Source organism: Rhagoletis pomonella, unplaced genomic scaffold, assembly GCF_013731165.1.
Source record: "Rhagoletis pomonella isolate Grant_MI unplaced genomic scaffold, Rhpom_1.0 Rhpom_scaffold_00010, whole genome shotgun sequence".
Classification (NCBI taxonomy): domain Eukaryota; kingdom Metazoa; phylum Arthropoda; class Insecta; order Diptera; family Tephritidae; genus Rhagoletis; species Rhagoletis pomonella.
The window spans coordinates 5,541,775-5,559,884 of record NW_023458564.1 but is presented as its reverse complement, the minus strand read 5'-3'; the positions used below and the strand labels follow the sequence as shown (position 1 = coordinate 5,559,884).

The window sequence follows — 18,110 nt, the reverse complement described above, 5'->3', positions numbered from 1 at the left end:
TGAAGATTTTCATCCCCGGGTTTTTTAGTCAATTATTAGTAGTTTTTCTGCTAAATATGAGGTTCCGATCCAAAATTCAAGATTGATAAATGTGTATGCTTCGTTATTCCACGGATTGAAGCCAACCGATCATTTATGCGATTTTGGTGCAACGATTTTTTCGAACATTGTGGTCTGCTGCATTGTAACAATGCAAAATTTCAAACGATGGAAAAAATAAATAAATACGCGTACTAAATTTAATACTATTTTTCGTATCAAAGTATTAAAATGAAATTTGCGAAAACCCCAGATTTTTAACAATTCTTTTATAAATATTTTATATCTCTATAAGCTAAATCATCGACATTGCGGGATACTTGTTAAATAAATGTTTCTTCTTCTTCTTCTTATTTGGCGCTGTAACCGCCTAAGCGATTTTGGCCGAGTCCAAAACAGCACGCCAGTCATTTCTCTTCTGTGCTAACTGACGCCAATTGAAAATGCCAAGTGAAGCCAAGTCCTTCTCCACCTGGTCTTTCCAACGCAGAGGAGGCCTTCCTCTTCCTCTGTTCCCAGCATCGCGGCCCGCGTTGAATATTTTCAGAGCAGGAGCGTTTCTGTCCATCCGAACGACATGGCCAAGCCAGCGGAGCCGCTGAATTTTAATTCGCTGCACTATGTCTATATCGTTGTAAAGCTCATACAGCTCATCGTTAAATCGTCTGCGATATTCGCCATCACCAACGCGTAAAGGTCCGTAAATCTTTCGCAGAATCTTTCTCTCGAAAACTCCAAGAGCCGCCTCATCAGATGCTTTCATTGTCCATGCTTCCGCGCCATACACCAGCACAGGCATGATGAGTGACTTATAGAGTGTGATCTTTGTACGACGAGAGAGGACTTTACTTCTCAATTGCCTACTCAGCCCAAAGTAGCACTTGTTGGCAAGAGTGATTCTCCGTTGGATTTCAAGGCTGACATTATTATTGGTGTTAATGCTGGTTCCCAAATAAACGAAGTCGTCTACTTTTTCAAACTTGTAACTGTCAACAGTGACGTGGGTGCCAAGACGCGTATGCTCTGACTGTTTGTGTGCTGACAGGAGATACTTCGTTTTGTCCTCGTTCACCACCAGACCCATTCGCTTTGCTTCTCTATCCAATCCCGAGAAGGCAGAACAGACGTAGCCCTTGTTTTTACCGATAATATCGATGTCGTCGGCATACGCCAGCAATTGTACGCTCTTATAAAGTATTGTGCCTGAGCGGTTCAGTTCTGCGGCTCTTATTATCTTCTCCAACATAAGATTAAAGAAATCACACGAAAGGGGGTCCCCTTGTCTGAAACCTCGTTTGGTATCAAACGGCTCGGAGAGGTCCTTCCCTATTCTGACGGAGCTGGTGGTATTGCTCAACGTCATTTTACACAGCCGTATTAGTTTCGCGGGGATACCAAATTCAGACATCGCGGCATAAAGGCAACTTCTCTTCGTGCTGTCGAAAGCGGCTTTGAAATCGACAAATAGATGGTGTGTGTCGATCCTATTCTCGCGGGTCTTTTCCAAGATTTGGCGTATTGTGAATACCTGATCTATGGTGGATTTTCCAGGCCTAAAGCCACACTGATAAGGTCCAATCAGCTCGTTGACGGTGGGCTTCAGTCTTCCGCACAATACGCTCGATAAGACCTTGTAACCTATGCTTAGAAGGCTAATTCCGCGGTAGTTGGCACGTATGGCGGGGTCGCCTTTCTTGTGGATTGGGCAGAGCACACTTAAATTCCAGTCGTCGGGCATGCGTTCATCTGACCATATTCTGCATACGAGCTGATGCATGCACCTCATCAGCTCCTCGCCGCCGTACTTGAATAGCTCGGCTGGCAGGCCGTCAGCTCCCGCAGCTTTGTTGTTTTTCAGCCGCGTAATCGCTATTCGTACCTCGTCATAGTCAGGCGGTGGGACAGCTACTCCATCATCATCGACTGGGGACTCGGGTTCGTCTTCCTCACTACTTTCAGCGCTGCTACCATTCAGTAGGTTATAAAAGTGTTCCCTCCACAATTTAAGTATATTCTGGACATCGGTCACTAGGTCGCCATTGTTGTTCTTACAGGAGTTCGCCCCGGTCTTGAAACCTTCCGTAAGTCGCCTAACCCTCTGGTAGAATTTTCGGGCGTTCTTCCTGTCGGCCAGCATCTCAAGCTCTTCGCACTCACGTATTTCGGCCTCTCTCTTCTTATTGCGGCAAATACGTCTCGCTTCCTTCTTCAGTTCCCTATAACGGTCCCACATGGCTCGCGTTGCGCCCGATCGCAGCGTGGCCCTGTAGGCGGCATCTTTTTTCTCTGCGGCTTCTTGACATTCCTCATCGTACCAGTTGTTCTTTCGGGCTAGCTGAAATCCAACTACTTCTTCGGCGGCGGTACTTAATGATCGGGAAATGTGGTTCCACTGCTCGCGTACGTCGGATTGTTGAAGAGTGCTCTCAGAGAGCAGGTGTGTGAGTCGAGTGGCGAATAAATTGGCCGTCTGTTGTGATTGCAGCTTTTCGACGTTAAGCTTTCCTTGCATTGTTGGGCGCACATTTTTTGCTGCACAGAGGCGGGTGCGTATCTTGGCTACAACAAGATAGTGGTCCGAGTCGATGTTTGGCCCTCGGAGTGTACGTACGTCCAAAACGCTTGAAGCATGCCTTCCGTCTATCACAACATGATCGATTTGGTTTCTCGTTTTTCGATCTGGAGACAGCCATGTAGCTTGGTGGATGTTCTTATGCTGGAACCTAGTACTGCATATTACCATATTTCGGGCCCCGGCGAAGTCGATCAGCCTCAGTCCGTTATCGGACGTTTCGTCGTGGAGGCTGAATTTTCCGACAGTGGCGCCAAAGATCCCTTCCTTGCCCACCTTGGCATTAAAATCGCCAAGCACGATTTTGACATCGTGTCGGGGGCAGCGCTCATATGTACGTTCCAAGCGCTCATAGAAGAGATCCTTGGACGCCTCATCCTTCTCTTCCGTCGGGGCATGGGCGCAGATGAGCGAGATGTTGAAGAATCTAGCTTTGATGCGGATTGTGGCTAGACGTTCGTCCACCGGGGTGAACGCCAGTACTCGGCGACGGAGTCTCTCTCCTACCACGAATCCAACACCGAACTTGCGCTCCTTTACGTGGCAACTGTAGTAGACGTCGCAAGGCTTCACGCTTACTTTACCTTGCCCCGTCCATCGCATTTCTTGGATGGCGGTGATGTCAGCCTTTGTCTTCCCGAGGACATCAACCAGCCGGGCAGAGGCACCTTCCCCATTAAGGGTCCGGATATTCCAGGTGCATACCCTTAAATCATAGTCCTTTATACGTTTGCCGTGGTCGTCATCAGAAAAAGGGGGTCTCATCCGAGGCTTGTTGGAATTTTTCATTGGGCGGGGTTTTAACGTGGCGGGACCCAAACCCAGCGCACGCGAAGTTTTACGCCTTCTCACTTTAGCTCGCTCCCAAACGGGTGTTTGGTTGCTACCCAGAGGATACGTGGATATAAATATCCGGACGTTGTGAGCTGCGATTTGAACCGTACGCACAAGAATCGCTTCTGGCCACTCCCAGGTGAATGGCAATCAAAAGTTTTCCACTTCTGCGCACGGAACCATCCTCCTAAATAAATGTTTACTTCATTTAAAAAACAATTTTTTACATTACTTAACACTAGAATGCCTAGTGTGCCAAATTTGAGGCATTTTAAATTTTAATGTACAATAAATGTAAAATTTTTGCAAGTGGGTTTTAAAAATTTCGTGACTTTTCATTATGCGTTCAGTTTTTGCAGTCATAAAAGATTCATACTTTTTAAAAGCTTGCGTCCTTTAACAATTTCTTTGACATTTAACACACGTTTATCTTGAACTCCCACAGTGCCTATTTTGACACACAGTATAGTACATAATATGTGAAGTTGTGGTTTGTTGCAGGTACCACGTGATGTGATCATCAGCGAAGTAGCGAACAAATCATAAGCAATATTTTGTATTTATAGATAATAAATAATTTTTTTTTTTTATATTCCTCACGCTTTTAGAATAGAACAGTGAGAATATTGTGTTACTTCATGAGCGGTGAAATGACGACTTCCAATCCAATCCAAATTTTATATATTTTGAGCAATAGATACTGCGCAAGATGATTCTGAAAATTCAGGTTCTGACCCTAAAGAATCAAATCCTGAATGCGAGCAGGCGTGCCAATTTTGGCACAACGGGCTGCCTAGATAGGTGAAAGGATTTGGTCATTCTAGTGTTAAAAGTACTATATATGGGATTTTGTTGTAAACATACTGGAAAAAATATACATATTGTCCAATAAGTACCACGACAAACTTAAAGAGAAGGTTGCTTGGGGGTTGACCTCCACTATAAGAACGAAGTTTCCTCTATAAAAGTGTAGTAATTTTTGAAATGTCTATATTTTTTTAACTTAAAAAAGTCGGTGCTTTTCATTTGTTGCATATACTACAAACAACGCTATACTTAGTTAATTTTTTTCTGTAAAATATTTCCATAACTTTCCACTACTTTACCTACTTTACCATAATCGAATGCAACGCAGCTCAAAGATATGTAGAAACCATTATAAAATTGGGACTATTTTGGGATTCTTAACTTTTTAAAATAGTGTCAGTATGATTCTCTCTAATTATTTCTGGCTAAAAAATTTGTTAAATTCTCCATAGCGCTACGATATACATACATGAATATATTTAACAAATTTGTTACGTGCCTACTCGAGGGTTAATGAGAAGGTGAACATTCAAGCTGGAAGTATGGGGCGAAAAAAAAATTTATTTTTTATATCAATTGCCAAAGAAAGAGGCAACATCAATATCTAGTAATTTAGTACACAGTACTGTGTTAAAGACATGAAAAAATCCCGGCAAAAAAATCATTAATTGGACCTCATACTTTTATATTTTTTTATTGGGCTCTTGAATAATGAAACTTTATTATAAATTAAATTTTGTTATTAATATCAAAACAGATAGGCACTTATCAGTTCGAAGTTTGCCGCCACTTGAGTACGCTGCTGATGCTGCTATTAAGTTTAATGTTCCAAGTGGTAGTTATTCTCACTACTGGCAGTTCGTCACAGCAAAAAGGGAGGAATTTTAAAGTTTTGTGGCTGTTCGTTACAACTCTACGAATATGTAAATGATACATGCGGATGAGCAACCAATCAAGCTTATGCTGAATAGACATACATACATATGTATATTTAATATGAAGTTTGTATTTATTTTTGTTACTACAAAATTCTGTCTGTTGTTAAAATTTCCATTGTTTCAAAGTTGAAAAGTTTTTGGCATTAAAATAAGTAATAATTGCAATCACTTTTAGTTTTATTAGCAAAGTTTTAAATACGTATTCGGTGCTTTGCTGTAGGCAATATTGGCGTACATCTACTTATGGTCAACTACTCTTCTACACTGGTGGATATTATATATATGTTTTTTTTTTTTTGTTGGCAGAATGACTAGTAAATACATACATACATATATTTGGCAATATTAAGTTGAATTATTAAAAACAACAACGCGTATTTCGTATCGGCCTAAACTTTTACTTACAAAAGTTCAGTGGCAATAATTCGCGTGACTGCCAATGTGTTAGATAAAAATGAATGCGTAAGGGCAGTTTCACTTGATGATGCTGCTTCGCGACTGTCTACTGCTGCAGTTTGTTTTATAGTATTTAGTTGGCAACTTTTCTACTTTACTCCGCAGGCAATACTACTGGAATAATCAGCAGCAGCGGCTTGGCGCAATGATTGCCCAGTAGATATTTAAACCGCTTTGTAGCTGTTGATGATTCATAATTCAAACCTTTTACTTTCAAAGTGTTTAGAGCAGTTTTGATTTCTTGTTAATTAAAGGAAAGATAAAGTCACTTGACTCAAATTTTAATGACTTTCACTTTTAATTGACTTTGGTGGGTGGCAAGCGTCTTTTTGTTGGTTTTACGTAACTGGCTGTTATGTGTTTGATTCTTAAGTTCATAAAATCAAGTCATAATTGCTATTGGTTAAAAACTAAATTTGTAATGTAGAAGTAATAAATGTATTACTGTTAAGGGGCGACAGCCGCACAGTGTTCTATTTAAGGAATAAAAGGGACAAAATTAAATATGTAGAGAACGAGAAGTGGTAGCGAGAGAAAAGTAACGGTATTTTAATGTCCTTGAGATGCATGAAATAGGATGACGTACGTACGTACATACGTACAAAATATGATGTTCCATAACGCCGAACTCCAAAATATTGACAATGTATACTTTTCCAAAACGCATCCAAATAGTTAATGAAACGTATCGCTAGAGTAATCAGCGCATCACTAACAGTATAAAAAAGTTGATGCTTCGTTGGTTTCTGGTTCCGATTGGTGTTGTGAAAATGGAAAATTCAGAAAAAACTGTTCAATTCTTAAATTAGAATATGCAATGCATATGTTGCAATGTTTCGCAACTCTGCATACACAAACCGTTTGAATACCGCAGTATAACAGTTTCCAAATATTGTATTGATGCGTTTTGGAAGTCAGCCATACTTAGCTTGACCTTAAAAATATAGGTTTTAAATTTTTTCTTTTTTGCCCTCAAACTAGTATGCAGTGAACTTTTTAAACGTTTTAAAATAATATCTTTGCTGCTTTCGCGTCAACGAATCCATTGCCATGGTTGCAAGAACCAAAAAATGCATTATATTTTTGTTTAATTCATTTAAGTAAAAAAAAAATACTTTTGAAGGACATTTTAAAGATCTGATTGAACAAAAAGTTTACTTGACTTTAAAACCGACCTTCAATAGAGTAATCTTTGAATTTTTTTCTTTTTAGAAAAAAAAAATCTCGTTTTTTGATTTTTGTAACCATGAAAATAGATTCCTTGACAAAAGAACAGCAAAAAACATGAATTTAAAACCTTTTAATAAATTTTTATGACCAAAAATAGCAAATATGTATTTAAAACCTTCTATATTTGAAGGTTATTTTAAAGTTCAAGGTAATTTTTTATCCAACGAGACAGTTAAAACACCATTACACTTATTTTTCTATTTTCTCTTGTTCCCGAGATATCTGTTCTTGTCTCGATTTTTTTCAAAATTAACTAGAATACTGTGCGCCATTAGAAAAACTTCTTCCAATTCAGATATTGTTCGGTGCAGCCATGGAACCCAGGTCCTAGGAAGTGGTAGTGCGTACCTTTAACCACTCAGCCACAGCAGCCGCGATTTCCAAGCAGTCACTCATAAATGGCGATTGCATGTAAGGGTGGTCCAAAAATGCATGTGAAAAAGTAAAGTCGGAATTTTTATGCTCTCACCCCCTAGGATTGTTCTGTACCGAAAAAATATATCCCTTTTTTTATTTAGAAATCAAAAAATATTTAGAGGTCACTCAAAGCGCCCAAAGTTTTCCATGTAGAAATGGTATAGAATTCTAAAAAACTAATATTTTTCCCAATTGTTTAACGATTTTTTCATCGCAACTATAATTTATAAATCCGCCAAAAACCCACAAAAACCGCGAAAAAGGCAATGGGGGGACAAATAAAAAATCGTCAGTATTGATGGTTAAATAAATAATTGGGTATTATTATCGCAAGTCTCCTGAAGAGAACCAGAGTTTTCCGATCGAAAAATATTGATTTTCAAGAATTCTATGCCATTTCTACGAAAAGCTGTTTTTTTTCCATATAAAAATACATGAAAAACTTTAAGCGCTTTGAGCGACCTCTAAATATTTTTTGAGTTTAAAATAAAAAAATAGGGGCATGCTTTTTTTCGATATAGAACAATCCTAGGGGGTGAGAGCATTACAATTCCGACTTTACTGCTTTTGGACCACCCTATTGTGTATACGGCCTAGAGGCCACTAGCGATTACTCCTTTAAAAACTTGCCAGACTCTTTTGTGAATTTTAGACTCTCGTGTATTTTCCATAGGAGTTCAGGTGGCACGAAAATGCACCGCTTCAAATTTAGCGGGGGTTGGACAACTGCAGAGAAAATAGTGGGCCGTCGATGGTACTTATGATGGCCATATATCTTACCTATATATTGTCTTCCGTAATCAGTGCTAACAGTGCTCGAATCCCCATACATATCTGTCTGAGAAGGAATTTTTCCACCCCCTACTGGCCTTTTAAGCAAACACTTGGTTGTTTTGCAGGTATAGCACCAACGGTTCCCAAGGGTCTTATTCATGACAGTTGCCACTATGATTGGCCATATGAGTGAATATAGTTCCATTGGATGCTCCAAAAAATTCTAAAGTTTTATTTTTTTACCACGGCTCTTGCCACTATACTACCACAGAAGAGCACACAGTTCTTACTAAAGAGTATTCGATGCTGTCAGAAATCCAGCGCTGGATATAAATTCACCTCGATTTGAATCTTCAACGTCCACTTCCCATCCAGAGTTATCCCGAGATATTGCACTTCTGTAGAGAGACTAAGGATTATGTCTATGAATACCGAAGGCTTGAAATCTTTTCTGTGTAAACAAGACAAGGTTTTTATCGCTATCCAAAAGAGAGGCGAATAACACTACCCTAATGGCATCCTCTCCCAAGTCCGACCTAGTACAGAGGCCATTTTATTCTCTCACAGTCAACATTCTACTAGATAACATGAAGCGGATCCTCTGAAGTTCAATATTTATGAAACAACTGACCTGCAGCTTTTTTCTGGCGCATAACCATCCTTTCCCTTTTTGGTAATCTACCTTATCTTTCTATTAAAGACCTCAAGGCACTAATTACAGCCTTATAAGCTTTTATTTTCGTCAAAAGGTGATATAGAAAATATCCTCCCTGATGACATGTACCAATTTAGTATAATAGCTCCTACTTGCTACCCGAAAAATGGGTTTACAATATAGTGTTGTGGTAGTGCAGGGGTATATTAAAATCCTCTGATTTTCTGAGAGAGTCTAAACTCTTCGTTTTGGGTTGTCTTTCGTCATGCTCTAGAGAAAGTCTGCTTGAACCTCGGAACGTATCTCAACCGTTATAATCTAGTTTTCGTTTAATCCTAAAGTGTGATATACATATGAATAGCTGGACTGAGCAGCAGGCACGTCTGATTTCTTATCACATTAGACCTGTATCTTATTTGCCAATGCACTGCAACTATTCGAGGTTCTCAACACAGGACTTCTGTTCACTTCCGGTTTTTACCATGTTTAACCGTTGTTGGTTTCGTTTCTGATACCAGTGGCCTACTTGAAGAAAGAGAAGGGCCATCTATTATGTCAACATTTTTCACAATCTCGGTTGTTCCAGCCAGCTTAGATGTTAGTTCGCCCTCCACCTTATTCAAGATTAGGCTCTCCATTGCCAAAGTCAGGGTGCAGTCATCATTCACCAGTAATATTTTCCACTGACACTCTGGCTTCCAGCCTGAGTCATTGGGGTTGGTGAGAACTGGGGCTGCACATCCGATCGTCAGAACGCCGATGAGTCAGTGGCTAACTAAGCATCGAGTCAAATTGTTAAAATTTTCAACCAACGTAAAGTTAGCGGGTAAAAAACAAGCACTAATGGCCATTTTCTCAAGTACCTTTTCAAATTTATCTGTCCTTCAAATACACTTTTTAAGAACTAAATTTGTGTTTAAAGGGCAGATAAATTTTGAAAGTTATTTTAGAACACGGGCCGAAGTATAATGTTTTGAAAAGATGACTTATAAGATGATTTTTTAATGCTTTGGGTGCCTGGAAACCTCCCATATATAAGATGAATCCAAGGATTTCAACAAACTATAAGCTTTGCTAAGGACAACTTTCAATTGAGTCCGTTCAGTCATTAATGATGTTGTTACCAGATACATTGTTTTGACATTTTACGTCTTTGCCACTTTACTATCTAAGCATTTATGTATGATTGATAAGTTGATACGTATGCACATATGCCTTTTCTTAAAAGCCCGCATAACTCTGTTAGATATACGTAAAAAAACGTCTGATTATTTAGCTGCAATTTTATCAGTTTTCGTCAGCTTTTGTCAGCAAATAAATCCGTATGCCTTTGAATTGCATGCTGATTGCAATCGTCTGTGTCAAGAAAAAAACATCACTTGTACTATAACTGGAATTCAATTTTTAAGTATAAACCACAATCAATGTCAGCATTACCACAAATGAGCGCTTTTGACAACTCTTGACACACACCTCTGCTCATTTAGTGCACATTTGGGGCTTCTCAACAACACAGCCACACAAAAAACACACACGCTAACGCCCTAACACTTCAGCCACTTGACTTTTAAGAGGGAGAATATGTGGAAAGCAATTGCTGTAAAAAATATATTTTGGAGTCCTCACCACCACTAATGCACTGGTTGCGAAGTTACAAAAGATCTCTTTTTCTCCCAATTTTTAATCAACGGGGCTTAGAATCGCGTAATAGACGAGTGAAAGGAAAGCAGTAAACTTTGTACGAGTGGGTATTCATATGAATACAAGGTACGTACATACATACATACATATGTACATATACATAAGTATGCATTTATGTAGGTATTTGCTCCAGACATTTGCCGGTGAGGCAAACTGAAATGCTTTTTTTTATTCATGTATGGATGTGCACTGTATGTACACACCAACTTATGTGTAAAAAAAATAGCACAGTGTCTATATCAACGCGAATATACACCTGTCGAGAAATTTAAAGGATTCAAAATTCTTTTAACCACTAAATTTTTCTTTGAATCTGCGAATAGCATGGTCCCCTAAACACCTAGTTCAGGAGTTTTGGTATAATAAGCGACTTCTGGCATGGTTTTTCCATGCATTTTTTTCCCTTCTCTATATAATTCTGACTGAGCTTAGTGGCACAACATACATAAAGGGTAGTGGCAGCTCTTTCCCGTTGGAAATTTTGGTATCATATCTCCGTAGAATGAAATGAATTATTTTATCCTTGCACAGCGACAACGATTTTGCTCGAAAAAGATATTATCTGACGAAGCGATTTTCATCTCGGCGGCTATGGTAACAAATAAAACTGTCACGTTTGGCGATCGTGGAGAAGCCAAAGCATCCTCACGGAGTGACAGTTTGGCCCATTTCTTTGAAAATGCTGTTCGAAATGCCATTTCGGTCGGCTACAGAGGCATTATAAACTTTTTTTTGTAGCCGGAAATTGAAGTCAAGAACCTGAACGACACGATCGATCTTTTGCGCGCCAACTTCGGTAGTCACGTTATCAGGCGTATCGGCGATTTTGTGGCGTTAAAATTTCTTTTGTAGGGTGTCATGAAGGACCGAAGTTATGCGAACAAACCATTAATAAGTCTTGGAAAATTGATCAAAATTAAAAAAACCCTGTGGCTTAACAGCACTTTTCTGCAAAAATGGTTGAGAAGTAAGATAATAACAGGCAACACATGACAAAGAGGTAGTCAAAAAGAGGAACAAATATATTACTTACGTGACATGAAAATGCAGTCATAATGCGATGTTTTAATTGAAAGATACAAATCTAAGCTACTTTAAATTATTCCAAATTCTAGGAATATCAAACACCTTAGTTGCCAAAATCACGAAAAGCTGAGAAAAACTCCGCATTCAAAGTCTTTCTGGCCGGTGGTCGTCGGCAGGCGGTCAAAGAGAGTTCTGCAACTTGATAAGGTGTATTGATTGAACACTGTCTATACGTGCCCATGCCGTGCGACTTAATATCGTCACGGACTGCTACTGGCGGATTTGTTTGGAGCACTTCTCTCTCATCTACATTGCTTTCACTAGACTAAGTTCGACTCCGAATGATCTCTCTAGAGTAAGCATCAGCTGTCTGCGGAACCTTATTTTGTACACCCAACACTTTTCCTAACTTCACACGGATTACCTGCAGGTATCGGTTGAAGAATCTTTGTTGTGATAAAACAGTAGGCAACGCAAGAATTTATCGGCCATTACAGTTTGGACAATTTATGAGCTTAGACCGAACTCGACTTTTAGAGTTGTTGACTTAATATCCGAATGCGTTCTGCTAGGCAGATACTTGACGGTCGCTTTGAAACGCTTGTAAGCAAGTCTAACACTAGGTTTAATACTCTTAATTCTCATATGTCAACGGTGACCTATCTCTATAGCAACAATGTCAGCTTTAATGATTTGATTAAATTTTATTATCTACCATTTTCAGTTTCCACAATAATAATTTTTTTTCTGCAGGGTAGGTATATTGCAATTTGAAAGCGATTTCATGCCACAACTCATGAGTTAGCATAAATAATTTCCACTTGCTCGTTGTCGAGACAATTCAGATATTTTTGCGCCTTTCAATGGCTTCCTACTTGGAGTTTCTAGGCAGTTGCTGCCAAACAAATGCTACGTGTTTTCACATCTACGTTGAAATACGTATGTACGTCACAATTTACTTACATACATATACATATACATGTATTAACTCTCACATACTCGTACCACTGCTTACTCGCATTAACACTCCACTGGCATCACTCATTTTCCAGATTTTTCCGCTATAGACAAATTAGGCCCTTGTGGCATCTTTTGTTTACCTTTTTAAACACGAGTATATGTATGAAAGTAATATACGTACATACATATATACATATGTACATATGTGCGTATACATATGCAATCTTGTAAGTGCTGTTTTCTATGCCACGTAAGTTAAGCTGTGTTGGTATGAAGTTTCATTTTTTGTTTCACGTTTAATTTAAGTCTGTACATTGCTGCAGCTTATCCTCATAGTATTTGCTGTTATTTGTGTATTATTTGTTGTTGCTGCTGTCGGTACTTTAGGGATACGCAGTCGGAAACATCCATGTAATTTGCTCTCTACAAATACACACATGCGACTTTGTGAAAGTAAATAAATGTGTCTGTGGATTTGTAGCTCATTAGCCTTTTGGATTTTGAGGTTTCCAATATTTGCATTAGGTCCACTTCAGAAGTGTGCGCCATCTTAACACATCCCTTAATTTCTGCAACATACACAAGATTTAAATGTTTTCTAGCATTACGTGATATGGATTGATGGACATGTTTAAAAATTAGTGGTGACATACATATGTACGCACATTAGAGTGGCCATAGCGTCATACGAAAAAATTTTTAAGACGTGAGCTTAAAAGTTTTCGGGCGGAAAAATATTAGATTAGTAATGAAAATAAGCATCAAATTCTTTAGAACGCGATTCGTGAATTTCGAGTGGCTCCGGATGGACTAAACATACTACTTTTGAATTAAGAAAAATTACCAAAGTTTTTAAAATTTTCACATTTTGAGACATTTCTTGTATGATTCCATAAGTAAATAAATTAATTTGATTTAATTATCAAGACCTTTAATGGCAATGGTACAACTGTTGGTGGTCTACATATATACTTATGTGATGCTTCTGCAATATTTATTTCGCAAGTTTTGGCTCATAAGAAACTTTTCGGAAAAAAAAATTGTTTGGCCTTATTTTGCAAAACTCTTTAAATATTCAACAGCTACTAAAAAGTTTTTATTTTTTTTTATTATAAAATTTTAAGACTTTAGAAAAACAAATGTTGCTCTAATTTTGCAGAACTTTCTTCCTTTTCAAAAACTTTAAAACAGTCTTTTTCAAACAAATTTTTGCAACTTTTGGGAGGAAAAATATTTTTTTTGCAGAACTCTACATATAACTATTGAACACCTAGTTATCACTGTTTTTGTTTTATAAATTTTTTCAATCATTAAATTTTTCGATTTTTGGAAAAAAATTTTGCCCGCTAATTTAGCAGAACTTTTTTTCCTTTTCAAGATCTCTTTAACTGTTAAACAGCTACTAACAAGAGTTTTTATTTAATTTTTATTCAACCAGAAAATTTTTAAATTTTTGGATTTTGTTTTTTTGTCTAATCTTGCAGAACTTTTTTGCTTTTTCAAAAACTTTAGTAAAAGCAGTTTGTATTTTTTTTTTGTCGGAGAAAATTTTTACGACTTTTTGAAAATTTTTTTATATTTTTTGCCGAATTCTAAAAGTAGTGAAACTATTTATTTTTTGGATCATTCAATTTTTCGATTTTTGGAAGAATTTTTTTTTGCTTTTTGGTGGAAACTATGTATAATTTTATACAAATTTTAAATTTGAAAAAACAAAAATATTGCGTTTTTTAAACAAGGAAGCTTTTTGGTTTTTGTCGCAAATGGCTTATTTCGATAGCTTATTTTCTATACTTTCCAACGATATATAATTTGTATTGGGCGTGGGAAAAGGACAACAAGTTTTTCATAATAGAACGCACTCGGGTCCGCCTTCCGGTTTTTCCGACAAGAATATAAGTTTACAGAAATGAAAGAATGGTCCGCCCTTACGAAAGTTTTATATGCATTCTAATGAAACTTTTTTCGCTGAATCCGAATCCGAAATCAAAATTTAAGAGAGTAGACTTTTTTTTAAATACAGAGGAATTTCGGGTTTTAGAGATCTGAGAATAAGGCACTCACTTAATTAAAGTTTTCTTTGCATGTACTTGGCCAATCCTAAATTTCTAATTATTTTGGTATAGGCTAAATTTCCTATCGTCTGCGCAATAGAAACTTAGGAGCTATACAGGATTCCGTTGATTTTAAAACCCCTTTTGATGTTACGAAGAGAAGCTGTTTGTATGATGCCGCGTCTTATTTTGGAATCCGTGCAAAACAAATGCGGCTCCCTCCTCTCAGAGTCATTGGAGACAAAACGAGGGTTTTAGAAAAGCGATCTGTTCTCGCACGACTTCTTAAATTGAGCTCGATACATAAATACTCGTAACATGAGTAATACCTACCTCCTCTACTCCACTAACTCGATCCCACCTCTAAGCCTGTTCTTCTGCTTGTCCTCGGCTAAACAGTAGGTAACCAACTGGAAAATTGTGTATTTCTTATTCGAGGCTGACAAACAAGCCAAATATCGCTGCATTCTGATCTCCCGGCTACATACATAAGGATCTTTCCATCTCAAATCACCCAGGCCGAGGGAAAGTAAATTTAAGTTTGCGATAAAACTCACAAGGATTGTTCCTTGAACAATTTAGGGAGACATATATTTTTTATTTTTGTTCAGAAATTCGAATTTTTCGAATAATTATTCTTTTTTTGAGTACGAAGGCTTCTTTTTTCCTCCCTTAATAGCAACTTTTGATGAAATCGCTTATAACCGCAAAAAAGCAAGCTTTTTTTTCAATTACAGATATTGATCTACTGAATCGATCTAGTGAACTAAACATCATTAATTGTTTATTAATAATTAATTATTGTTAATAAACAAATTTTTTTTTTCAAATTGATCTTTTTACGCACATCAAAATTCCCAATAAAAAAAAATATTTTTAACTTTTTTTCTTGAAAAATTTTTCACATACAAATTTTTTGTAACAAAAAAATAGTTTTTGAAAATATGCCATTTCAAAAAAAATTAAAAAAGTCACAATGGTAGCTCTGAGTATTGCGCAATATTTAATATATAATTATATGCTAAAAAAAGTTTAAAAAATTTTTAAATTCGTGATGTACTCATTTTACTAAACTTCGGTGTAAAAAAAAATCAGAACTCAAATTTAGTGTAGAGTGCACCCCAAAACACTATACTTAAATAATGTGAAATACTCAGAGCTATCATTGTAATTTTTTTTTAAATTTTTTTGAGATGGCATATTTTCAAAAACTATTTTTTTGTTTTAAAAAAATTTGTGTGTGGAAAATTTTTAAAAAAAAAACATAAAAAAATATTTCTTTTCATAGGGAATTTTGATGTGTGTATGTGTGATTTTTTCGCTAAAACGTTTTAAATGCGTATGCATGTTAATTTAAGCAAATTTTGATCATTGCTTGGGGAAATCTTCGGTAGATTGGGCAAATCGGTCGTTATTACGACCTTCTTCCTAATTGGAACCCAATTGGTCCAAACCTAGGGCCCAATTGGGGAAAAATTTGGCTCTGATCGGGCAACCTCAAAAAACTTCCAGCAAGGAAACTTTATCATAATGGGCAACAATTTTTGTGCCCTCAATTGGCACGAAAATCTGTTAGCATCATAAAAGTGCATTTTCAGAGAAAAAATCATAACTCTAAAACGACAAATTTTAGCATATTGATACTCCTACTGAAAATAGTTTATACTATTTCCTAATAGAGAAAAGAATTTGAAACAAAAAAATGTAACAATTTGAAAAAATCAATTTGAAAAAAGAAAAAAAAATTGTTTATTAACAATAATTAATTATTAATAAACAATTAAACAATGTTTAGTTCACTATATCGATTCAGTAGATCAATATCTGTAATTGAAAGAATAGCGTTAAAATCCTAGCTTTTTGGCGGCAGTTATAAGCGATTTCATCAAAAGTTGCTAGTAAGAGAGGAAAAAAGAAGCGTTCGTACTCAAAAAAAAAAAATCATTATTCGAAAAATTCGAATTTCTGAGCAAAAAAAAAAAATACGCGTCTCCTTAAATTGTTCAAGGAACAATCCCTGTGAGTTTTATCGCAAACTTAAATTCACTTTCCCTCGGCCTGGGTTATTTGAGATGGAAAGACCCATAAGTATGTAGATATCTATGTGTGTAAATTCCTACGCGCCTTATACATATGTGTATGTACAGCTCAAATTTTGTTTAAATTCAAATAATTCAAATGAAATCACAAAAGCTACCAAAAGCTGACTTTGAGCTGATCGCATTAACTATTTTCAGCATTAGCATTTAGAATTAGTCAGCTTTCGCATTGCTAAACGCGCAATTCAGCATAAAAAAATTGTATTCTCTAAGGAAGTATTTTCGTTTCATGCTTACAACATCGAATTCGTACATTAATTAACACTAACGAGATGACCTACAAATTAAGCCTTTCATGTGGAGAAAAGGTAAAAGTAACGCAATCCGTTAGATTGTGAATAGCGTGGCAGGCATAGCAGACAAACTGATTGCATTCAAAGAGGTTAATTAGATGAAAGAGTAAACTGGAGGTCCATAATCTTATGAAAGCATGCAACCCAGCCGGCAAAATACCCGGAAAATTATCCGAAACAACTTTAGCTCGATGCATGTTTGTCAACAAAATTCCTTTTTTAGAAAAAGTTTGGCTACACATTTCACATTTAAGTATAAGTATATACGTTTCATCGTTATTGTGGCAGTTTAATGCACAAACGAAAAACATTTTCTGAGCAAATTTCCTGATTTTACACTTAAGCTAGTTTCTAGAGAGAGCACTGGGTCCGTTCTGTTGGGGGCCCAGTCAGCATTGCTTCTTTTTCTGACCGTTAAATCAGCCACGGAACTAATGCCACCTTTTATCTCTTTATAGGGACTGAGCTATTCGCTTTTGTTCGAGCATGTTCTATGTCCCCTTTAAACTCGACATTTGAACAGCTGCGATTCGAACCGGTACTTTACCATAAGTAGGGGTTTATATTTAGTAGAAAAAATACGAATTATACTTTTCTTGAATTATCTTCGTGATATTGTTTTGCAGCAGTTACCATAGTTCCACATAAACGCTTTTACAGAAAAAGGCCTTTCCACTTGCTTGCGAATCATTGCAAATTTAGGATAATAAGGATGCTAAACTTTGCCTTTAAATAGCGGAATAAGAGGTACGTAGGACACAGCTTTATAACCGAAATTTTGTAGCCAAGGATCCAAGGAGCGACTAGGCGCGACAATTAAACAAAGTTAGTACTATTTGAAATTTTTGCTAAAAATAAATCGTCACCTAAGGGTGCAAAAAGGCGCCAAGCCCATTTTTTTAAATTGTACAGGTGGGATGAAAAATCTATCACCTGCCATTCTGCAACAAAAACTAAATTTTGAAAAAAGTTGACTTGGCACCTTCTCACAAATATCTCAATATGCATTATTTCAATTGATTCTAAAGAATATACTACTATACAAAACAAATCATGAAAGCATAACTCAAAGTTATAGAAAATGCTTTATTCTTTCATATTGAATTTTTTTTTAAGATTGCAAGTGCAGCTATTGAAAGCGCAGAGAAAAAATTTCATGATAATGGCTAGGTTCTATATGAAGTATGTCAAAGTTCAAGTAGCGGTGACGACTTTTATGACTACAGCTGATAGGTGGGTTATATAAAGACACTTT

At 36.9% G+C, this 18,110-nt stretch overlaps 1 protein-coding gene across 1 annotated transcript in view; it reads left to right on the top strand.

Moving 5' to 3' along the window:
• Positions 1–18,110, top strand: part of LOC118746482 (Down syndrome cell adhesion molecule-like protein Dscam2) — a 139,357-nt gene that overhangs the window by 79,430 nt on the left and 41,817 nt on the right. The gene's annotated exons all lie outside the window — the stretch shown is intronic.